Source organism: Lactuca sativa, chromosome 5 (assembly GCF_002870075.4).
Source record: "Lactuca sativa cultivar Salinas chromosome 5, Lsat_Salinas_v11, whole genome shotgun sequence".
In the NCBI taxonomy this organism is placed as follows: domain Eukaryota; kingdom Viridiplantae; phylum Streptophyta; class Magnoliopsida; order Asterales; family Asteraceae; genus Lactuca; species Lactuca sativa.
The window spans coordinates 361,086,635-361,112,873 of record NC_056627.2 but is presented as its reverse complement, the minus strand read 5'-3'; the positions used below and the strand labels follow the sequence as shown (position 1 = coordinate 361,112,873).

Below are 26,239 nucleotides of genomic sequence, written 5' to 3'. Positions count from 1 at the left end.
ACATAACATCATCGGAAAGTTCTTCATTTGGATTGGAATGCATAGCATCATGGTGATGATTCTTTGGCGTTTCTCCTGAAGCGAAATCGAAATCTAAGATATCAACAGTAGGAGAAACGAAGGGCAAGTTGCTTTAGATGGCCATGTTTCTCATTGAGATGAGAGTTGCTTCAACTTGAGGCATCGTGAGTTCTGGATGCCTCGTATGAGCCCTGTCAATAAAATCTTCCCACAAAGGATCATTAGCACCTGGTCGTCCTGTACCCTTATCGGGTATTAGACCAGTTGTGACACCTAAGGTTGGAGGGAGAACTCCAGCCTCAGAATGCTTAGGGCTCGAGACAGGGATCTCGGACCGTGCTTGTGTTGAAAGAATTGGGATTTCCAAAGAGACATGTGAGTTTGTTCCAGGGGTGCAAGGAGCTTTGTTCAACACCAGCAACACCTTGTTGAGAAGGTGATGGTGGATTATGTGGAGACTCCCCGTGTGTGTGTGCTACTGATATTGAAACTCCAAAGGGTACTTTGGAAGAGTGGGCAGGTAAGGTAAGTGGATGGCCATAGTCAGTCGCAATGTCTTTGGTTCTTTCATGTTGAGAGGAAGAACCGACTTTGGTTCTCTTTTTGGCCTTGGGCTGAGAGGGAGAAAATTTTCACTTAGTGGATTCTTTTTCTTACCGACTGAGGGAACAGGCTTGGCCACTTTTGGGGTGGGCTCAACAGGGATCGGGGTAGATTGTGTAGGGCTATACACAATCGAGGTCTCCTTGTTATGTTTTAAATGAATTGATCCGGAAGGTAAGATGGCCAGCATATGTTCTGATAATCATCTAATGGGTCCGAAGGACGTTTGATCTGGAATGCAGTAATTTCTAATAGTTTTGAAAGTAACAAATACCTCTCTCGGAATCATGTTGAGGGGAATTTGTTCAATAATTTCACGATACAATTGTTGGATCGTCAGGGCCCACAACCATGGACTGGAAATCTCGTTGTGCTTCCTATTGATGGAAAACTTCTGAAAGTCTTGCCACAAGACTTCAAGAAGATCTATAGCGTTCCTCTAGGCGGAGAAGATGTTGTAAACCACATATAACCAATATTTGTTGAGAGTGTTTGTACCTCCATGTTTACCAGACAGAACCCTGACAGTTAAATGCATCAGGACTGTCTAAAGGCTTGAAACAACTGATTTCTTGAATTCTTGGCTTTATATTCTTCGCCATAACCGATGTGAGTGAGAAACAGTTGGAATTCATCTATTGTTGGTTCTTGGACCTTGAAGTCTGTAGGGTTCTCGTCTACTCCAATCTCCTTCAGAAGCATGGATTTGTGAACAGGTACAATGTGATCACCTGTTATTCTGGTTTCAAGAACATCATTCTTTATTTTGATGCGATCAAAAGTTATGTAAAGAAGACGAAGAGGAAGTGGAGGTTCTGAAATCTTGGTGAGGGGAACTGTGATGGGATGATGAGCAATGAACTCAATCATGACTCTGATGGACTCGTCGTAGTCCATAGGGTCTAGGGAAAACAGTTGCGTCGTATCTCTAATAAAGGGTTCGTTGGACTGAGATGATGAAGATCCTTTGGATGATTTCTTGTTGGGAGCCGATTTGGGAGCTTTTAGGATGGATTGAGACGAAGCCATTGTTGCAGGAGATGAAAGATTGAAGAACACTGTTGAAATTGCAGAGAAGAGATATGAATTTGAGAGTGTAAAACTGAAAAAAAAGGATATGAAGAGGCGTTTCTATAGGGTTAGAGTGAAAATGGGTCGGGTCTAGAGAGGGTAATGATGAAACTCGGAAAAGGAAATGGATGGCATTTATTATGTTTCCATTTTTGGATGAGGTGACTTGCAATGACTAAAGATGCCAATGGCTTGTTGTGCAAAATAGAAACCGTCAATTTGTTGATGTGATGTTTACTTTACAGAGACGTGTGCAACATGGAGCGAGTTTCGAGGGTGAAAACATAATCATCATTATAAAGTAACCGTTAAAAAACGTTTCATATGAAAACCTTTTGGACTTCATCATGTGATTTGATTTTGGAGCCGTAAGGTTCCGGAATGTTTTGAAAACAGTTTCTGACCACGAAGAGTTCGAAAAAAAACTAAATGATCTCGGAACATGAGAAAGGTCCGAGATAGGGTCCGGAATGAAAACATATGAGCCATAAGGTCCGGGGTGAATTTTTTGATAAACTCCGAGATCTGATCTCGGACAAGATAAGAGAAGAGAGTTCAAAACTGTTCCGGACTTGAATTTCGGGATGATTATATGAAGTAAGTTCAGAGGTGAGATTGATAAACTCTGAGATCTGAGATCTGATCATGGACTCCATATATGAAACTCCATATGATGAAATGAGTGCTGAGTTGGATTGTGAGAAATTTCAATGGCACTTTGCAAATCAAGATAGATTGGGATTTGTTTAAACCGGTAACCATAATCCAAGAGTTGTGATTTCATCCAAAGAACTTGAGAAGTACAGCTAGCAGCAACAATGTATTCTGCTTCAGCTGTTGAGAGTGCAATGTAGTTCTGTTTCTTAGATGACCAACTAACTAATCGACCACCTAAAAAATGGCATCCACCAGATGTGCTTTTTCTGTCCAATTGAAGATCGCCATATTTCGAATCAAAATATGCTTGAAGGAGGAAACTTTCATTTTCTGGGTACCAGACTCCGAGATTCTCTGTACCTTTGAGGTATCAGAATATTTGCTTAACGGTCAAGAGATGAGACATCTTTAGATTGACTTGAAATCTGGCACACAAACATGTTGAAAACATGATGTCCGGACGACTTGCTGCAAGGTAGAGTAGTGATCCAATCATTCCTCTGTACTTCTTTTCATCAACAACAACACCCGAAAGGGTCCAAAAATATCTTGTGTCCAAAACCCATAGGTACCTTTATGGAACAGGTGTCCATTGAATATTTCTTGAGAAGTTTCGAGATGTACTTTTCTTGGTGATTGAAAATTACTCGATTGGTTTGTTTAATTTGAAGACCGAGGAAAAAACTCAATTCACGATTTATACTCATTTGAAAACGATTGATTATCAGTTTGGCAAAATCAGCAACCATTGATGAATCCGTAGATCCAAAAATGATATCGTCAACATAAATTTGGACAAGAATAAGATGTTTTCCATTTGACCTTCGGAACAGGGTAGGATCGAGAATACCTCTTTGAAAACCTGAACGCTTGAGGAAGTCGGTGAGAGTCTCGTACCAGGCGCGAGGAGCTTGCTTGAGGCCATAAACAGCTTTTCGGAGTTTATAGTAGTAATTCGGATATGAGAGATTGACAAAACCAGGAGGCTGTTGGAGATATACTTCAGTATAAAGTTCACTATTTAGAAAAGCACTTTTGACGTCCATCGGGGAAACCTTAAAGCCTTTGTGAGCAACATAAGCAAGGAAGGTTTTGATGGCTTCAAGACGGGCAACAGGAGCAAAGGTCTCATCGTAGTCAAGCCCTTTGATCTGTGTGAATCCTTTGGCCACCAATCTTGCTTTCTCCCGAATGATAACTCCTGCATCGTATAGTTTGTTCTGAAACGCCCATCTAGTACCAACAATGGGATGGTTCTGAGGAGGAGGAGGATCCTTGGTCCATATATGTAATCTTGGAAGCTCTTATGCAGCAGAAGATCCAATATCAACAATGGGGTTGTGTTGCTCCTCCTAAATAGTTCGAACTTGTGGATGCTGCCCCCCCTGAACTTCTGAACTGGATAGGTTGATATCATCATCAGATGGGAAATCGAAGAAATTTGCATCATCATTGTTGTTGATAGGATTAGAGTCAAATTCAGCAGCTGCATCTTGGAATCCATCCACATTTGATTCAAGGGAAGGTTGACCATTCTCCCCCTCAACCTGAGAAGGTTGAAACTGTTCAGAATCAAATGGAAGAAAACCGGGTGTCGGACCTGAAACATGTTGGGAAACCGGAGCTTCGGTTGATGAGGTTTATCTTGTTCGAGATTCTGAATCAAGAGTTGTTTCTGAAGGTCCGAACAGGGTTTCAAAGTCAACTTCATAAATTGTTTGTTGGTTCGGACATCCTGGCTGTGGAGCATCAGACTCCAAGATATGGTTGTGACATGGGTTGGGCCAGAATTCCAAGCGAAGTTGTCATCAAAGGTGACATAAAAGCTTTCTTCTATAACTCGAGTACATCGATTAAGAACTCGATAAGCTTTTGATTTTGCAGAGTAAGCAAGAAAAATGGCTTTATCAGCTTTGGGTTGAAACTTTGTAAGCTGATCACGGTTGTTTTTGATGAAGCATCGGCATCCAAAAACATGAAGAAAGAAAACCCTTGGCTTTCGACCGTTCATTGCTTTGTATGGTTTCATGTTGAGGCGTCGATTGATAATACTCATATTCTGAGTGAAGCATGCAGTTAAGACAGCTTCAGCCCAAAGATAGAGTGGAAAATTGGCAAAGTTAAGCATGGATCGAGAAGCTTCAACAAGTGTTCTATTGCGTCGTTCGACTGCATCGTTCTGTTGTGGAGTGTATGGAGAAGAGAAGTTGTGGTCAATACCCTTCTCGGTGAGAAAGTTCTCAATGGTGGCATTGGTGAACTCCGAACCATTGTCTCTTCGGATTCACCTTATTGGAAGTTTGATGAGAACTTCAATTCCTTTGATAAAGTTGATGAGTTATGAGACTGTTTCTGACTTGAGACATAGGAAGAAGACCCAAGTGAACCTAGTAAAATCTTCCACAATCACAAGAATGCATTTTTTTTGTGGTGTAGATTCTCTAATGTTGAGGGTCCACACAAGTCAATATGCAGAAGTTCTAATGGCTCTGAGATGGATTTTTCAATGATGACAGGATGAACCTTCTTCGATTTCTTTCCACACTCACATGCAACACATAAATGATCGTTTTTGAACTTGAGGAGTGGCAACCCTCTTAGTATCTCACCGGCAACAAGATCATTCATATATCTAAAGTTCAGATGAGCAAGCCTTTTATGCCATAACCAACTCACGTCAGGAACAGCTTTTGAGAGTAAATAGAGTCGGGGCTTGCTAATGATCATGTTAATGTCAAGAGGATACATGTTTTTGTTGCGATTTGACTTGATTAAACATTCCTTTTTTGTCTTTTGTCATGACATAGCTGTGTTTCTTGTAGAATTTAACTCGACGATTTGCATCAGTGGGTTGAGCCACACTTATCAAATTATGCTTTAACTCAGCTACATATGTCACGTTTGAAATTGAGAAGTTGACATCTGTAAGGATGTCATAACCTCTGATTTGAGAGTTAGAGTTGTTGACATACGTCATGTAGCCAGCATTTGGTGAAAGTTTGAGATCTCACAAAAAGTCCTTCTACCCCGTCATGTGCATGGAACATGCATTATCAATATACCATATTGTTTCTTGCTCCGAAGCACATAGTGCCTGTAAAATTAGCGAGTTGTAGAGTTTTTAGGCTCCGAGTTAGGTTTTGGGACAAAGGCACGAGTTTTGAACTTTGATTGTGACTTTTGAGCAACAGATGTTTTGGATGGTTTGTTCCGAGATTCTTTAGGAAACTAACAGAAGGCCATGGTTCTTTCATCTATCCAATAATCATATCAATGACATGAGGGTTCGCAACAACCTTTCTCAGACAAGCAGCTTCTGGAATAGTAAGAATCACTGTGTCTCTCGGAGTTGCAATTTCATTTTTGAGATTTTTTACTTTCCATACAAGATTTTGTTTTGAAGATTTTAGTGAAACTGTTTTCTTAGAAACTCGTTCTTTGGTTGATGATACATTTGGTTTTGAAAGTTGCTGTGGTTTGAAAATTGTACCATCAAATTTGGCTATAAAAATAGATGAAACAGTCCGATGAGAGTTAGTTCTGACAGATTAAGTATCGATAATGGGCTTTTTCGAGGTAGGACTGACCACTTGCTTATGTTCTACTTGATTTTAAGGATTAGATGGCCTTTTGAGAATTTTAGTGGGTGCAAAGGTGTTGTAACTCCTATTCGACGGGTTGGTAGTCCGATATACACTCTTTTAGGAGTTCTCAAGGAATCTAGAACTTTGTCTCGACTTAATTTCCTTTTTGAGAGCATGTTTCGCTTCTATCTTAGGATCAACAACATCTTTCCTATTCAACATGGGTTTCTTTTTGGAGTTGAAAGAAGACTTGGAAGTTTGACCAACAGAGGGGTTGTCAAACACAGGTTTGATTGGCACAAGTTTGGTTTTGGAGACCACTTGTGAATCAGACTCACATGAATTAGATGAATTATCAATGTCACTATATAACGATACCCAAACAAACTCAGAAGTATCAGGTTCAGTTGTCTCCTGAATGATTTCTTCAACAACACAGTTGTTAGGAGGACCATGGTTCGGAGTTTGAACAACAATGCATGGAATACTAGTGTGGGATTCCGAGGTCTGATTCAGGTCCAGGTTTGTCAGAGGCGAAAGAGACGTGGAATCAGGACACTTGACAACTATAGGCTAAAACTCATGAATCAATGATGCAAATTGGTCAGAAGTCTCTAGAAGAGGTGACAAAGGTGAGATAGAGGTGTCCGAATGTTTGATGTTCGGAACGTCTCCCATAATAGTTAGATTTTTCAACTCCTTCAAGGGATGAGCAATAGGTTTCGAAAACTCGCTTCCGAGACTAGGAGCTTTTGACCAATGATGACGAAAATTATGAGTCATCCATTCATTTTCTTCAAGAAAGTCAATGGAATTATGCAAAGCATCTATTTTAGCATTAAGACGTTTGTTGTCATAAATTAAAACATTTCTTTCAGAATAACTGATTTCACATTTGTCTTTAAGAATGATACATTCATCTTGTGACATTAAAAGCTCTCGTTCTAAAAACTCTATTTTTTTCAACTTCTTATCCTAAGAACGTAACCGAAGACGACTTAATTCACTCTCCTTCTTTTCACTAATTTCTATGAATGACTCATATGCTTTGTAAATGATGTTCATATCTGATTGGATCTGAGTTAGATAAGGTTCACAGAGAGATAAATCAAAATTATTATCAGTAATCATAAATTTTACCTGTTGAACGATGCTTCTGCTAGGTGGATCGTTGGTAGCCATGTAGCAGTAGTTGGGTTCAACATCTTCATAATCACCCTCCGATCCAAATGACCAGTAGAATTTATCACATTCAATTGTTTGTCTAGACACTAGACACATGTTTCTACCAGCACTTATGTCATCATCATCTCCAGAGGACCAATAACCTTCCACATCTCTTAATACAGTGCTAACAAAGGTTTTTTCACTCTCTCCCAATTCTTGAGCTCGACGTGCATAGTAATCAGAGTCCTTGATCTTTGGTTTTTGTGGGACTTCAGCTAAACAATCTTTGGCAAAGTGGTTTGCATGACCACATTTGTGACATACAATCTTAGGTTTGTCAAACTTCGGAGTCTGTGAAGATTCCTAGGTGTAGGAAGGTTAGGTTTGTAAGCTGGTGGGTTTTCTGAAGGTTTTGTGAATGGTTGAGGGTTATTTTGATGAGGAGCCTGAAAACGGTTGTGATATGGCTTGTTAAAAGGACGATTGTATTTCATGGAAAGCAAAGTAAACTCTTCTTGGAAACGGAGTTCGGAGACCATATCTTCAGGGTTAAGGTCACCATTTAATTGATAGTTGTTGTTGGTAGGAGTTGGTATGGTTGGCGGTGAGGGTTGAACAGGCGGGATACATGGAACAACAGCAGTGAAGGGGTCCGGGACAACTGGGTTCGGAATCTGGGACATGTGGACCTTCTTTAACAGATCTCTAGATAGCTTCACCCTTTTCTTTTCCAAGTAAAAATCTTTCCGTTTTGACTTTCTAGTGATCATACTATTCAACAACTAGCAATGGGCACGAGTAGGGAAACCCACGCTATTTGCTATTTGCATTGAGTACATTTGTTGAGAATTAGAAGCAGTCATTGAAGTTAAGATATCTTGAGCAAAAGTGGTATACAGAAGAACTTTTATCCTGAACACAGAAATGATCGAAATACCAAGGTAATCTCGAATCAACTATAATCTGTTCATATGGATTCAAAGGACAACCACTCAAGCTCTGATACCAATTATGAGAACAAGGATCTGATTGCGTAGGGACAAGGTTTGAAAACTCAACCCTTGAGTTAATGCTTAAAATCAATGTCTGCTTCTGATTAAGAGTTCCAGTTAAGTCTGGCAAGACCACTCAAGACTGAAGATAGAGATCGACAAAGTACTTCAAGTATTAAATATGGAACTATGAGTACAATCAATGTAAAGACAACAAATGAACAAGTAAAATGTTTGAAAGATTTTGATTAGAAAGAAAGGTGAAAGTGAAGTAAATGTGAATATAACTATCTTTGGAGCAAGAATCCGTCATATATTCTTGTCATTAAACACTCCATATATATGAAAAGGAGATACAACGTACATACCAAGATGTATATAAAGGAGTGGATAAAATTATAACTCCTAGCACTCTAATTATCCATTTTGACAAAAAGACTTAGTCCTATGTAAAGTTACATCAAGCAAAATGACAAGAAAAATTAAAACAGTGACAGACACTTCCTCGCATAACTATTCTTCATTTCAGACTTGCCTCCATCTCGGACATCATCTCAATTTCGCACTAGTAAGCATTTCAGACCACCACTCCATCTCGGACATCGCTAGAGGTTCACTTTCAGGTACTAACAACCATCCAAATTTGTAATTTCTGCTCTAGGTCCACAACTATTGTCGTCCTTCTCTATCTCGAGATTCGTGTTTTCTGTCGATAATCGCCAACGACTACCGCAACACCACCAACGATTGCAACACCACCGATGACAGACATCAACAAACGCTGACGAACGGAGATGCCAGATCTACGACCGCCGGTAAGTGGCGAGTCCAGATCTACGAGCTAGGTGAACAACGAGGATCCACAACAATTACCTCCTTCCAAATTTGTTTCATCTCTGATCGTCTCCAGTCACTTTATTCATCTCCGACCACCACCTCCCTGCTACCGGCGCTCTACGTGGACTTCGATTTGAGAGAGAGAAATACATGTAATCCTTATATTGTTTCATATTAATTTTATGCCATTATTACTATGCATCAACTACAACAAAAATTAGCTTCATATATATATATATATATATATATATATATATATATATATATATATATATATATATATATATATATATATATATATATATATATATATATATATATATATATATATATATATATATATATATTTTGCAATAGTCTAGGCTTGAATAAGATATATGAATTTGCTTTGACATTACTTTTGTTTCTTATTTATCGTATTTATTTTTTATTTACCTTTTATTATTACTATGCATCGACTACACCAAGAATTGGTTTCATATATTTTTTGCTTTTTAATGCTATAGTCTAAGCCTAGAATATGATATACGAATTGCCTTTGCTTTTATTTTTGCTTTACCTTTTTTATTTTTAGGTTTACAAAGGTTTTATGATTTTTTGGTTTTATTAAATTTTAGCTAAATTTTAAACATTTAAATTATAATTTTAGCTAAATTTTAAACATTTAAATTATTAATTATACCTGTTTTGAGTTTATTTTTATATGAATATATATGTATTATAGTTATTAATAATAATTGTTCTAAGAATATATCTATATTATAATATAATCTCTTTTATTCTAAAAATCTTGTATTTTCTTTGATATCTATGATGAAAAAAACTGTTTGTTTCGATCGTTTTTTCCTTTTGTTAATACGTGAATTTAATGTTTATATGAATATATATGTATTATAGTTATTAATAATAATTGTTCTAAGAATATATCTATATTATAATATAATCTCTTTTATTCTAAAATTTTTGCATTTTCTTTGATATCTATGATGAAAAAAACTGTTTGTTTCGATCGTTTTTTCCTTTTGTTAATACGTGAATTTAATGTTTAATGTCTCATTTGTCATATATATATATATATATATATATATATATATATATATATATATATATATATATATATATTAATTTTAGTTTTAACCGTTATTAAGTTGTGAAATCAAGTTTATTTTTTTTATTTGTTATAATATTTGCATAAAAGTAATATTCGAAGTTTATATTTTATATAGTCAGTTTTTTATATGAATTTAATTTATAAGATATGTTATTATGTTAGTTTATTCTTAAACGCGAGGAACACATAAATAAAATACAAATTTGTATAGATATTACAAAATAATTATAAAAAAAAAACATGGTTTTTGGTATTATTGAAATGTGTAGAAATTACACTAAAATAGATAATATATAGCGTTGAAGAACGTCTTTATAGACAATATTTTTTGTTTTATTAGTTCAATGACCTTGCTTGTCACATATAAGTATCTTCAAACATTTTTTACTTGTGACACGGAAAACAACTATATACAGCCAACCATGCGTGAAAATGGGTCTAAACAAGTATAATCCAACATTTGACAATGTACTTTCAAAATATATTTTTATTTTATAGCTATATTGCGAAATATAACTGTTTATTTCAAAAAAAATAGCAACTTATTTATGTTCCTTCAAAATGAACCACATAACCCCCCCCCCCCCCCCCCCTCCACAAACAAACTATAACCAATAAATCTGCAACGAAGCTAATCATCCCCTTCCACTTCATCTCTAATATCAGGTCTTTTTTTCCTTAATCCGAGTTGTTGTCACTATCATCGACAATGCTAAGATTCATTGATGGCTTCTTTTTTATTTTAGGGATAACTATGACATAAATCATTTATCAGGTCCATCATTTATGTTTATATCTTCGTTTTTTTTTTGTTGATTTTGATATGCCTTCTTTGGTTTACCACCATCTTTTTTTTTTCAGACTCCTTTTTTTATGAAATAACATTTTTTTTGTGAAACTTGTTCTACGGTTTTTAGTATGTGCAGGTACATTGATTTTTTTGAAGTAAAGAAAGTAGGGTTTTTGTTCGATGTTGGTTCCTAGGTTTGGTTCTTATTTTTTGTGATTTCTTATAATCCATTGCGTTTTATTTTCCATCTTTATCTACAATCTTTATGTATAGAACATTTTATCCATATAGTCATTCACTATAGAGTTTAATAAAGGAAAAAAGAAACACCCCCTTAGTTTTATTTACTTTGCAGATCATCGAGCCTTCATGCAAAACTTACAACATGATGAAAAAAACAAAAAACCCTTATGATGTAAATGCCAATTACGATTCTACCCATTTTCCTCTTGTAACAATTATCTCACTTCAATACTTCAAAGCATATGTTTTTGTGTTTCAACATATTATTGATAGCATGAAAGATCCAAGCATTGTTGCATTTTGGTTAATCACAATGCCTCAAATTATGGGAGGATTTAAATATGATGATGAGGTCAAACATAAAATATGATGGTAATACAAGGTTCTTCTTCTTATTATTTATTTATTTACTTATTGTTTAATTCAACTTTATTACAAAATTAAATAGCTTTTTTTATTGAAATGAGTGTTTCTTATTTAGAAAAATATGCGATATGATCAACTTCTTGATGCTATAGCAATGAGAAAACTTGGATGAGCAGGAAGTGAGATAAATTTATAATTTATTAACTTCAATGAGAAATTAATTAATTACAATTTTGTTATTGAATTTGAAATACAACAGGGATTATATCAATGGATCCTGAACGTGCAAGAAATGATCCAGTGGTAGCAAAGACCATTCGTTACTATAAAGCAAAGAGCAAATTAGAGGCAGAAGTGATGCAGCTCTATCCACCACCATGACCTCAAAACTGTGTGTGTGTTGGGGGGGGGGGGGGGGGGAATCAGTATAAAACAAAAGTTTTTTCATTTATTTTTAGTAATTTACATATTTGGTCCCTGTGTTTAGTTGTCGGTTTTGGTTCCTAAAAGAATCAGGTTGTAGTTTTTGGACCTTGTTTCACTGTTTCATAAAACTTTTATGATTGTCTAAGTTAACAGCCTAACTGTTAGTTTTTTTTAAATGACCATTTTGCCTTTGAACCAAAACTAAAAAACATATAGCATAACAACAAAATTTATATTTTTCTTTTCTTTTTCTTTTTTTTTTTACTTAAGTTCAGAAAAAATTACATTTTTGGTCCTTGAGTATACCTGATTTTTTTTTCAGAAGGTTCTGAGGGGTGTTTTTGGTATTTCAGGGTCAAATGCTGACTCTAGTTGAGTACACACTTCTATTATACCGTGCATTCTTACCTTCCCATGTATGGTACTGATTCTTTTTGAACAAAGAATACGGGAGCCTATTTTCATCATTCACAACATGCTTATATTTAACTTTAAAGCTCACATCAATTGTTGAGAATGTATATTTCTTATTCTTATTATGTTACTACCAGAGGCATAAGAAAACTTTCTAATGAGGGCTTTCAAGTCTTTTGTACAACCCGTCTGTTATATTATGTCATGTCATCTCTTGTCTTGTCTATTGATTTTTTACAAAGGTATACACACACATGTAACATCATAATTTCATTATATATAACATCCAATTTTAACATTGAGTTTACTGTTTTCGAAAATATGATCATAGTTACTGATTAAAAAGATGGAACCAAGAACCAAACACAACATCAAAAAAAAAAAATCAAAAACAACATTATACATCCAAATTATAGTATTTAACAAAGAAACATACGGATGAGTAAAAACATATAAATTCGAAAACAATATCAAACTTATAGATTAAAAGGATTTAAGGAAGAAGTACATACATTTATTCGACTAATCCGACTGATGGGAATGTTGAAGTTTTTTTGCATTTGTTTTCTGCGGAGGAATTATGACATAATGTTTGTGTAAATCGATTATTAAAAAGGTTTGAAATATATATACAAGTCAATATGATGAAAATTAGCAGGTAATCAATTAAAATACCATTTAAACTTAAAATAGAAGATATCATGCTTCAAAGTGTATTGGTTCATAATAATATCCGAAACTTTTGAAATTTGAAATTAATAGTTTTCGAGATTTCAACATATAATATATTTGGAAAACAATTTTGAATGGAAATAGAACCTAAATTTAAAGTTTACATTAATAAGGAACCAATTTTGTAGTTGTAAGTTTGGAAAGAATTCAAGTATCATTTTCATTCAATTCCTACATTTAATTTCCTAATATAACGGGTTGACTTCTTGTTTGATCAAGGTGACATAAGCAAATTGATCTAAAGATGTAAAACCTATAGAGAAAACACAATCAACGGCTCAGATTGTTTTAGATGATGTCATAAGGTTTATCTTTTAATAATATTTAGAGATTTAGGTTTGTTAAGTTGTGAATTGTGATGTTTTGATATTTCAATTATTATTTAGTTATGTTAATGTTAAATTTAATTGTGGCTGAGTGAAGTAATATATTTTTAATTGTGAAAACTATTAATGAAGATTCCTGAAATTTTCTATTAAACTGAATTTGTGTGGTGCATACAAGATGTTTAATGAAATGCTTCAACAAAATCAAGTAAACTGCTAAGTTGTAAATACTGTGAACGGGGTCCTAAAATGTTTCATTAAATTGTGAATTAAAGTCTTAAAATGTAATTTTAAGCTGAGATAACGGTCGTGAATATATAATTTTTGTGTATTAAACTTTGAATTTATTATATTAAGCGGTGAATTTTGTGTATTAAGTTGCGAATTTACTATATTAAACTTAAAAATAACTATATTAAGTTGTGTATTTTATATGAGTTTTCTGTGTGTTAAACTTTAAATTTATCATATTAAGTTGTGAATTTTGTGTATTAAGTTGTGAAATGATTGTATTAAATTGTGAATTTACTTTATTAAACTTTAAAATGATTGTCTTAAGCTGTGAATTTTTTTAGGAATATATAACTTTTGTGTATTAGATAGTGAATTTGTAATATTAAGCTATGAATTTTGTGTATTAAGTTGTGAATTTACTGTATTAAACTTTAAAATGACTGTATTAAGCTGTGAAATTTTTAGAAATATTTTGTTTACTTCTAAAATATGAGATGAAAGAACCATTATACATGTATATGATATTATCTAATTTTGAATGAAGTATGTAAAATTTAAACTGTTAATATTTGTGTAAATAAACTTTGAAAGAAACATTAGTCTATAGATATGAAAGTATAAACGTAAATTTTAAGTAGAGAATATGGTTGTGAGTATATAATTTTTATGCATTAAATAGTGAATTTATTATATTAAACTTTGAAATTTGTATATTAAATTGTGAAGTGCATGAATTAAGCTGTGAATTTTTAATGAATTTTGTGTTAAAATATGAATGATTTATGTATGAATGTTTGTATTAATTTTCTTAAGAGTATATATATATATATATATATATATATATATATATATATATATATATATATATATATATATATATATATATAAGAATATATTAGTTTTTATAAATATTTTGCATTAAACTCTAAATTAGTGTAATTAATTGTGTTATTAAACTGTGAATATATGCTGCCATTTAATGATTTTATATACAAATCTAATTTGGAAGAAATGATGATTGCGACGGTGGCACATGTGGTTAGTGGTGACATGTGGTAGTTGGTAGTAGTAGAGTTTGAATTTGACTTCTTTAAATATGTGAATTAGTGTATAATGAATATTATTACATTTTGGTGTGAATTTTTTGTATTAAACTAAAAATGGATTGTATTAAGTTGTATAGTTTTAATAAATTTTGTGAAAAAAATATAAATGAAGGTATGCATAAAAATATTAAAATGTATATTAAGGAATTAATATTTTATTAATTTGTGAATATTATATTTTAAACTGTGAATATATCTTATACACAATATATATTTTTTAAAATCTAAAATCTAAAATTTAGAAAACAAGAAAATTGAATTTTTCAAAGCATCATTCCATTTTTTTAAAATTAAAATTTTGTATATTTGGTTGCAAAAATAGAAATGATATGTGCTAAAAAGTATTAGCAAACAAAGGAGAATTATAATGTTTATTTTATTAAACTGTGAATAAGACCAGAAAAATGTCATTGAATTTGGTGTTAGTTCGTTGGTGGTCCGATGGTGGTCCGGAGGTGGTCCGACGGTGGTTCGATGGCGGTCGAACAACAAATGACAACTGGTTGTAAATTAGGAAATGAAAAGGTTTTGATTAATATAATATTAAAGTTTGATTTGTCCAAAATGCCTTTAATGAAAAAGTTTTAAAAATAGTTCTTAAAGTTCTTAACTTTTTTTGGTTCTCATTTGAACCAAATGATAAAATTTGTGTTTTCCACCTTCAGAGTTTTGTTTGGAATTTGTCCACGATAGGCTTCCAACTATTGGATAATTTCATATTTGCTTACACCGGAAGGAACCCCCGAATATGAGAAAGGAAAGGAAGTTAATTGACAATCCAAAATGCTTGCCATGGAAGATATCTCTATCGAATCGACCACAACGTCAAATTTGGACAAATTAAATTTTAACCTAGTTGTCAAGTTAAAACACATAAGTGTCCTTGAAAGATTGTGAAAATTTAAGGAAGACCGATCACCATAAAGAGGACATCGTCGACATAAAACAAATGAGATAAAATTTGTCAAATTTTTGCATTCTAATCCCATGAAAGATATGGGCATGGCATGCATTCCTTATCATTGTATTTAGGGATTCTACAGAAATTATAAACAAGAATGGGGTCAATGGGTCACCTTCATACCCCTCAAGTGATTTTGAATTCTTTTGTAAGTGACTATTTACAAGCATCGAGGTTCTTGCATACAAAAGACAACCATTAGTCTAACATGTTCATCTATCCGCAAACCCCATTGCAACCATAATAGCCCAAGAAAGTTCCAACTCAAAGTGTCAAATGCTTTTTCAAAATATACTTTGAAAACATCAATTCCTTTTTATATTTTTTTTTTGCTGGAAATATGCACATGGTCATAACAAGTTGATGATTTCCATAATTAGTAGTGTCTTTTCGGATTACAAACAAGATATATTTAAGCATAAGATGACAAAATAAAGATTAGAGGAACTAGTTTGTTAATTCATTATAAGATGATAAATTAACTAGACACTAAAAGAGTTGTAAATAATCCATAGTTTGAATTGCTAGTAATTATCCCTTAAATCAAGGGATAATTATACCAAGTAAAAAAGACAAGGATATAAGATCCTTAACCCTAGCCATTTTTTAGAAAGAAGAAACAAATATATATATATATATATATATATATATATATATATATATATATATATATATATATATATATAAGGATCAAATGAGAACACCTAAAAGTTAAGAACGCGAAAACAGTTCTGGACCAATCAATATATGAGGGTATATTAGTAATTATATATTTCTTAAAATCAAAATAAAATAAAATTCAATCAATTCCCTAAAATTTAGGATCGGTTACCAAATTCGATTCTTTTATTTTTATTTTTTTGTTAATTGAATATAAAAATCATTTTCACCAAAATTTATTTTAAAACTAAAAGAAATTTCTTAGAAAATCATTTTTTTTCTCCTATTTCACATAAATCATACGTCAATCCTAACTAATAAAGAATAAACTATCAATTATAAATGATTATATTAGAATTTGAATTTGTACATTATTATGGACAAAATTGTAGTTAATGATCAAAAACCATGTATTCATACATTAAGGCACATTTTCATTCATAAATATAAAATGTTATGGTTTTTAATAAATACAATCATAATCCTAATTGAATAAAGCACAATGTAAAATTTAAAAAATCAATACATTTGTAATTGTAAATGAATAAGAACAATTTCTAAAATAAATCTCATATAGTTGTAATCAGAAATGAATACAATGCATAATATAAATAACTATTTTATATATCTAATCATAAATGAATAACTCAAAACATAAAAGAAATTACAATGTGATAATTAGCAATTCGTCTATGAGAATACAAGAATACAACATTGAAACATCAAGCTCCTATTTTTTAAAAATTTGTCTGTTGGTGAAATTGGTGTTGTTCTCTTCTGCAGAGCATCCAAACCCTACAACAAATGTTATAATCATTAATGAAATGTTAATCGTTAATGACTGAAACTCAAAGCTTACCTCTTGATCTTTATATCTAAAAAACATGGTTCTAATCATGAACAATTAAAATTATAATTTTACCCAATACAAGTAAATCCAAATAAAAAATTATTCCATATAATTACAGTGCATAACAGTAAAAAAAAGTTCAAAATGATTTGAAATTTTGTAATTTATTTTAGTGCAAATTGAACAAAAACTAAAAAGCATCAAATGAAATTAAAGATATTCAAAATGAAAGAACCATCTACTTTTTTAGGTATATGTGTTTGCTCCTTTCAAAATTTGTAGTACACAATCCAAAAGGGAGAAGAAAAAGACATGTATTTCCCTTTTTTTCTTTCCTACTGTGTATATGCCAAAACCAAAAATCAAAAATGAAGACAGAAAAGCCTTTCTTTATCTGATGAAAGCGTGAGTTTTATGAAGGAGATGGTTATGGTGGTGATGGGAAGATGGATTCGAGATAGCTTATAGTATGGACGCCAGTCGATGGATCTGTAACAAGAGGAGGATTTTAAGAAGGAGGCGACTCTTCTACTCCACCATCAACAACGTCGATTCGTTAATCTGTTCGTCGGAACAACAGCCATGGCTGCTTTCTCTCTGTTTCGAAACCATCCCATACTCAAACCCTATTCTGTTTTCACGATAGGAGAGATGAAGAACAAGGGATTGAAAGGGTAGACGATGGTTGGAAGATGTTGAAGGAGGGTCCTGGTGAACCCGTGTTGAACGAGTGGTGGTCTGACGGTCTTGTATGGTGATTGTTTCTATGTTGGCGTGATTTTATGGTCATGATTTGGCCGAAACTGATGAAACGAAGATGGTGGTGACGGTAGAATGATGAAGACGGCAAGTATGAGAGACAGAATGATAGGGTTTGTGATAACCTAGTTTGGTTAATTGATTTCATTTTAATAAGGTTAACTGAATTTAATTTCCATATAATAGTTGCTAATTTTGTGGAAAGAATCAAAAAGACAATTACCTTCATACCCTTTTCTTATTTTTTGAAATTTAAAAAATATTTATATTAGTTGAAAATTAAACAAATGCTAAATTAATTTCAACCTCAGATTTTGAAATTTGAAGGGTCTAGAATTGTTCTCACATTCTCAACCCTTTTTAGGGATGTCAACGGGGGCAAACGGGACGAGGATTGCATCCCACGCCCCCACCCCCGAAATTTTCCTATTCCCCCGCCCCCGAAATCTCTAGCATCCCCACCCCCACCCCCGAATCCCAGGACTACCCCCGCCCCCCGCCCCCGTTTCCCTACCCCCGTTTGGGTTGATTTTTTTTTTGGGCGAACGAAGGTGTTATTTAGGTTAAAAGAAGTTATTTTTTGAGCTAAAAGAAACCATTTTGGATAAAAATAGTTATTTATAGCATAATTATATATATTTAAAATAAAAATATCATAACATCTCAAAAACGTTATACTTTAAACTTAAAAACATGATATTTTATTGAATTTTGGATGTTCAAAATCATTGCGATTATTGATTATATTTTTATAATTAATATATATTAACATAAATAATATATTAATGGGGTCCCCATTGGGGGTTCGGGACGGTACTACCCACCCCCGCCCCCGTCCCCGATTTTTTAAACAAATATTCCCCATTCGGGATCGGGGCCCCACGGGTTCGGGGTCCCACGGGACTTTTTGACATCCCTGTCCCTTTTTGGTGTTCTCAATTGATCTTACTCCTATATATATATATATATATATATATATATATATATATATATATATATATATATATATATATATATATATATATATATATATATATATAAGTTCAATAGAGAACCATAATTATTAGTTTTCAAGGAATCAAATCTTTTTTTCAATTTCCAGAGCTTATTCTTTATCGAAAAAAAATCTAAAAATATCTAAATTCATATATTAACATTGTGAATGTGAAAAATATTTTTCGGATTCACCGTGTGAATCCGGATTCACGTTATGAATTTTCAAAGATTCACACTGTGAATTTGAAAAAAAAATCGAATTTTATATTATTGGAAAAATGATAAAAAGTTATGAATTTCTGTATTTTTAGTTTTTTTTATAAAAAATAAGTTCTAAAAGTTGAAAAAAATATTGTTTCCTTGGTTAATTATGGTTCTTATTTGAACCTTTACCCCTCTCTCTCTCTCTCTCTCTCTCTCTCTCTCTATATATATATATATATATATATATATATATACTAGGAATGTTAAAGGCCCGTGCTAAGCACGGTCCACGAAGGGTAATTTGGGTATTTCTTTTAGATTGTTTAAAAATAGTGTGCTAATAACAAAAAATTGGTAGGTCTATGATATAAATGGGTAGATTTTCAACATAAAATGTGTAAATAAGCAACAGAATATGAAAGTACAATGTTGTGTTATACAAACAAAGTAATGTACATTCCTATTTCCCACATAAGCACCAGTTATATTTCCTTCTAAGTGATAATATAACCTACTCTCTCCGAGATGGTCAAAATTATTTTTTAAATCAAATTTATTGATTACCCATACGCAACTCAGAATATTTAAGTCTTACATACATAAAAACACAATTATTGTCAAATTACAAAACCACATTTTGATTCAAAAATAATAAATACTATTGAAAGACATACGTTGAAGGTTTTGTAATTATGAAATGGATCAACAGAAAACAAATGAATTGTGAAAAATGAAGTTTGATTATGATAGATGCCCAAAATGATCAAAATCTAAGAACAAATAGAATCCACAAGTTTCAAGCAATAAAATTGTTAAAATTTCATAACCCACTAAAAATCAATCTACAAATGGTTGAAGATTAAAGAAAATAATTTTGCCTAGAATATCCCAGACCAGAAAGAACAGGTCCATCAAATTGATTCCCATATTGCCTAGTTTTTAATCAGTAAACACTCAACAAGAAAAGAAAGAGAAACGACAAAAATGTGATTGCAAATATGATGGATAAGATTAAGTGATATTAGAAACATATATGTTTTTGACTCCTGAGCTGAATATGGTGCTATATAATATAACATTGATTTTACCCATTCAAACTAACACAGTTGAGAGAATTGGTTGTTGTTTTCTTTTATGAAATCACAACGGATGGCCTATCATATTTCCCAAGTCGTAGACTAAATAGTGTGCTTGAATAATTAGGCTTACGTCTTGTTTCCATCAAGGGTTCAATGTCACTGTTTTATAATTGAAATTCCTTTTGTTTCTATAAGATAATGCAATCAGTAGAGGAAACGCTAATTATTCATAGTAATATTTTGGAATAGAAAGAGTGATGATAAGTATGATGCTATATAATGTTAGATTAATGACAGGAGTGATGTCATGTCTGCAAATTCATGTGTTTCTTAGAGTTGGAAAAGTAAAAGTTTTGCACCGCTGTAAAAGTAAAAGATTTTAATAATGAACAATTAGGCATTGGGTAACATACACGAAGGTACTAATCAATTACAAATAACCGATAACAGAAACATTTTGAGCCAATTTCACGAATATGAGGAGAACATGTTTTTATCTATTTGCATCTGTAGCTAGAAAAAAAAAACATTAATTTTGGAATAAACATAAACAAAGCATGAGATACCTCATGTCATGTTTCGCTTTCTTTATCACTCCATAACCTACCTAAAAGTACAAAATAGACCTTTTCATCCTTAGCTCCTAATAATTATACGCTAAAACAATATAAACCACATACCATGCTAATTAATATTGCCATTCAAGAAAATGAATGATTGGTGGTAACTGATTAAGATGTGATATGGTTGACATTTAAGTTGTGTGATTGCTTCATGAAGAATTTATGATCAACAAGATGAAACTGAGGGTACTAAGGTAATTTCACAGTTCCATACAATAACTAACTAATAAACCAGGCCATACACTGTCTATTACACTATGATTGAGTCAGCAACTCAAATTTAGATCTTTTTGGATCTAAAATCCAAATTCATTTGAAGTTAAACTTATAACACCAGGTTGAATTGACATAACTCACAAAAATTACAAGATACTAAATTTTTTTACTAAGTGGATGTTTTCTATTTTTTTTTAATTTAAAGGAAAACAGTTGACCAATTATGGTCAATTTTAGAAACATAGGAACATGAAACCCAAATTGGAATTTGAAGGCTATGTCATTTTTTTTTAATTTCATGGATTTTTTTTTTAATTTGATGGAAATTTGGTGTTTTGTAATTACACCGTTAGTAAAATAAACGTAATTTGGAATAATTATGATCAATTTTAGTTTGGGATAGAGACCTATGTACGCCACCAACCTTCATGAATATTGGGAATTATGCTTTTGGAAATGTAATAACCAAACAGAACACAAAGAAACGAGAAAAAAAAAGTGATTATCTACAGGGTAACATACAGGAAGTTACTAATCCATCACAGTGGGTTGGGACCTTTATTGAATCAGGAAGATGAAGCGTGACCAATTTTGTTCATCAATTTCACAAATAACCGATAATTATTCAGAAACGTTTTGAGCCAATTTCACAAATCAGAGGAGAACATGTCGTGTTATAATGTAGAAGAGATTCAAGAACCATTGTAAAGTAATTATAGTCGAATGAAATTAGGGTTCATGATGATGTACCTGTGGGGATGGAAGGACGACGGGTGATCATTTTGAATCGTGTTTTTTTTTTCTTTTTGTTTTTTTTTTCGATTTCACATTAGTTGGCGTTGAAGTAAGTTGTTGATCGATGTGGGGAATGTAATCGACTTCTACTTCTTCTTGTGGAGGAGGCGAATACGCAACAGATGGAGATTTGGAGGATATATTCGTCTGTTGTAGTTCCTTTATCCAGACAACGGATGCAACGATCAGGAAATGTTTGAGTCGACATTTTTTTTTATCTAATGCGTCGTTTCGTATTGGGTTACGTGGAGGAAATAGAACCCCGTGATTTTGTTGTAGAAGCCACCATAATAAAAGGGCCTTTATATATATATATATATATATATATATATATATATATATATATATATATATATATATATATATATATATATATATATATATATATATATATATATATATATATATATATATATATATATATATAGTTTTGTCCCTAGATTTTGACCTCGTTTTTCCGAATGTTGGCTTACAAGAAAACGCATAAGAATTGAAACAAATATCACCGTTAATTAATTCGTATGTAGTGGTTGTTAAAAATAAATTAGAAACACAATTAGTAAAGATTTTCAAGTTTGCATTGTAAAAGGTTAATGAAAAAGACTTTTAGAAGTTAAAAATACAGTTTGCCAAAAGAAAGTAAAAAACCCGGTAATCATGTTGATCATGCCTAAATCACGGATCATACAAAACTTTGCCATATGTCCAGACAAATAAGGGTAACAATTTTGCAGCAAACAATTTAAACTGTATGTGAATTGACTTTCCTATCTCAATTAAAACTAAAAGAGAGAACAACAATAGTAATGTAGAAACCTTGAGTTGCTTTAGCGCCCATTTCCTTATCGAATTTGGTACCGATTTCACCAACATTAGCATCGATTTCAGCAAGAAAATTAAAAGAAAACGTCACATTGTGAGAGAGAAATACCGATTTCATAAGAGATAGCCTGCGACGTCGGCTCTGGGGTGCTGTACGACGTTGGCCGGATGTGCTAGGGCGTCGCCGGTGCTCTGTGAAGTCGGAGATGAAGATATAGAAGAGAGGAGGCTGTGGTGTTCCATATCCATGGACGCAAGAAGAGAGACGAGTTGGCTCATTATTCGTTGCCCCATTTAGACTTTCATGGGCTAACAAATGATCCGATTCGGAGCCCAAGTTAACCCTAGCTGTAGGTCCTATGTTGTCTCCCTCAAAAAATTAAAAAAATAATAATAATAAATAAATAAATACAAGTTACTCAGAAAAGGTACAAGTAATAAATACAAGTTACTCAGAAAAGACCAACATTTCACCACACACCAAAATCTAATCAAATTATATCGTAAGTGTGTTTCAGTTTTAGAATGAAAGAGTTCATTTTAAGCTTGAAAGAAATTCAGTTCGACTGCTTTCTATTGGGTTTGTGACAATCTAAATTATAGACTATTGCTTTTAAAAGCTCAATCTTCTTCTACATACCGTCAATCTATGAGTTTTTCTTGTAAACATTGAAAGTGTAAACATGGTGTATACAGTTCAAAATTAGCGTTAACAAAATATACTGTAAATGAATTTGTTTTTTCAAAAATATAAACAGTCTTTTATCATGTTTACACTCTTTGAAACCAAGTAAAATAACAAAATTCAGAAGGGTTTGTTGAAGAAGATATTAAGGGCTTAATTATGCGTCAATTATCCCTCAAGTCTCTAAAAATACAAGGAGATATGATTTGATAAAGAAAAGTAAACAAAATTTATCAATATAAGCAACACAAACCTGTATGTAGCCAAAGTATGGATGAGGTCACATCCACATAGAAAACCAGTTAAGGGGAATGAAGCCTGGTCCGAAATCTTTCAAATTCATTTGAAATCTTGATTTCATGAAAGATTTTGGGCCAGACAACATTCACCTTAGCATCTGATCATCCCGAAACGCCTTAGATACTGAATGACCCTGATCAAGTCATTTATGATTCTCGGAACATGGAAGTGTACTTAAATATGAATGAATGTTCCATGCGACTATATGATCAGTTGAAAGGTTCAAATACATCTAATTGATGATATATAGAGAAAGAAAACATCAATAAGGTCAACTATCAAGTAGATGCTTTAATTGAAAGAGAAAAAGGAGAAGAAAGGACAATTAATAGATTCCAAAAACTACTCATTTCTTGATAAACACCTCATGCGAACCATTCAATTCAATCTCCAAAAAAATTGAAGTATCCATAAATGTGAGAAGTCATTATTAGCATTTGATGCTATGCTCAATCACACTCAAATGCGTGTGTATAGTCAATGAAAGATTGATTAATATACTCGCTTTCACTATTAATTATTATACTAAAAATCATATATTTATGAACAAACAGATGTGGGAAAAAATATCATAAACAGTTATATGAGCATTTAATTAGAATTGGTTTAAAAATATATATATGGTTTTTGATGTGCCACTAAATATAGAAAAAGTGGAGATTTAGAGAACCTTGTTCGAACACATGAATGGAGAAAACGTTCAGTACAATGATTATACTCGATTTGACTAGAGGAGTATCATTGTCATTTTTTTAAAATGGGGAATATCAACTTTATTTAATGTAAATTAATATTTCTACATTTTACTATTAATAGCAACATACTTATATTCTTTTACTCAAAATAACAATGTATTTATATTATTTACTCATAATAGCAACATATTTATATTTTTATCGAATATAACAATATATAATATGAAACTTATACAGTATGCATACATGTTTTTAGGTTATATTTCATGGATAAAATAAATATATGTTTGTTGTTATTATTTCGTGACAATGATACTCTTGACAACTTGTAGACACCCACCACTTTTATCATTATTCAAAAACACATGCTTATCCGTGCAATTTTGACGTATCTAAAAAATCACAACTATGTTTGCAGTTGCACATGCGGATGTACCCACGAGGTTGATGTTAAAAATATACTTTTATGTATACAATTTATATATACGTGTGTATGTATACATGTATTAATGTGTGTGTTTATTTATTTATCCATAGAGCAAACAACTAGTAGATCACTTATCTGGATTATATACATTATACCATGCTTAAGTCTCAAGCTCAAATAGCTTTTTATTTTAATTGGACCAACCAGCTTAAAGCTAAAAAGGCTCATGCTTTTTTTTTTACTTTTTGCTATATTCTTCCCTTTGGGGTATACTTTTAATTATGAAAATTTAAATAATATCTTTTATATATTACATTAAAAAGGAAAAAGAGAGAATTAAATCACAAGAATAACGAAATTCATGTAGAAATAAACTATTTTAGTCGGGACAGGGGCCAAGTTTCGAGCTTGCTTCGACAAACAAAAATCGGTCTTTGTAATGTTTTGAAATAGGTAATTACAAAAGAATAATAAATTAATAAAAATATAAAATAGACAAAATTTAAAAAATAATCTCTATTCTTTCCAAAAAGTATCAAGTTTAGATAACCTTAATTGACATTATATCCATGGCCGGTCCAATTGTTTTTCATACCGGGGGCGAAAAAAATGTAATGATCTCATATGTTTGTTTCGTATGAATACAACAAACTCATTTTTATTTCATAAAACTACTACAAAACAATGACATAATTTTCTAAAACAACAATGTTACAAAACTTATTAAAGTTTTATTAAAGAAATAACCATATTCAGTGGAAAGTAAAATTGCAAATTTCACCTAAAAATATATTTTTGTGTTATTAAAGCAAAAACATTAAAAAAAAATAGAACAGAGAAACTAAGGTTGCGTTTAGTTACGGAAAGTTAATTTTTATTTTCCGTTTTTTGTTTTTCCTTTTCGATTTTCGTTTTCCGTTTTCATTTTTCATTGAAAAATTTAGAAACGCGTTTAGTTAAAACTTATTCATTTTTCATTTTCAGTTTTAGAAAATTAAAAAACATGTTTAGATGTGTATTTTTCTATCGGTTTTTATTTTTAGAAAATGGTAGCGGTGGTAGGGTGTGGGTGGGGCGGTGACGGTAGCGGGTTGGCGGTGGTGGTGGTGATGGCAAGCGATGGTGGTGGCGGCGACAATTGTGTCAGTGGTGGTGATGGCGGCGATGGTGCTAGTGACGGGTTAGTGGTGCTGATGGTGATGGTAGGTCGGTGATTGTGGTAGTGGTGTTGGGTGGGTGGGTGTGCGAGTGTGTGTTTGTAGGGTAGGTGTGGGTTTGTGTGTGTTTGTGAGGGTGGGGGTGGGGTTAGGTGTGGGTTTGTGTGTGTTTGTGGGGGTGTGGGTAGGTATGTGTGTGAGTGTGTTTGTATGTTGGGGGGTGCGTTGGTGGGTATGTATGTGTGTGTGTGTGTGTTTGTGGGTGGGTGGGTATGTATGTGTGTGTGTTTATGGGTTGGGGTATGTGGGTAGGTGGGGGTGTTAAGGTGG

At 32.6% G+C, this 26,239-nt stretch overlaps 2 long non-coding RNA genes across 2 annotated transcripts; both read right to left on the bottom strand.

Annotated features, from left to right (window-relative positions):
* Positions 1–16,808: 16,808 nt before the first annotated feature.
* LOC111915091 (uncharacterized) lies at positions 16,809–22,118 on the bottom strand. The gene is made up of 2 exons (XR_002858034.2): positions 21,779–22,118; positions 16,809–17,096 (listed from the first exon to the last, which is right to left on the bottom strand). It is a non-coding gene; the product is annotated as an uncharacterized LOC111915091 (long non-coding RNA).
* A 345-nt stretch (positions 22,119–22,463) lies between these two features.
* LOC111915092 (uncharacterized) lies at positions 22,464–24,277 on the bottom strand. The gene is made up of 2 exons (XR_006191578.1): positions 23,584–24,277; positions 22,464–23,015 (listed from the first exon to the last, which is right to left on the bottom strand). It is a non-coding gene; the product is annotated as an uncharacterized LOC111915092 (long non-coding RNA).
* Positions 24,278–26,239: the final 1,962 nt, after the last annotated feature.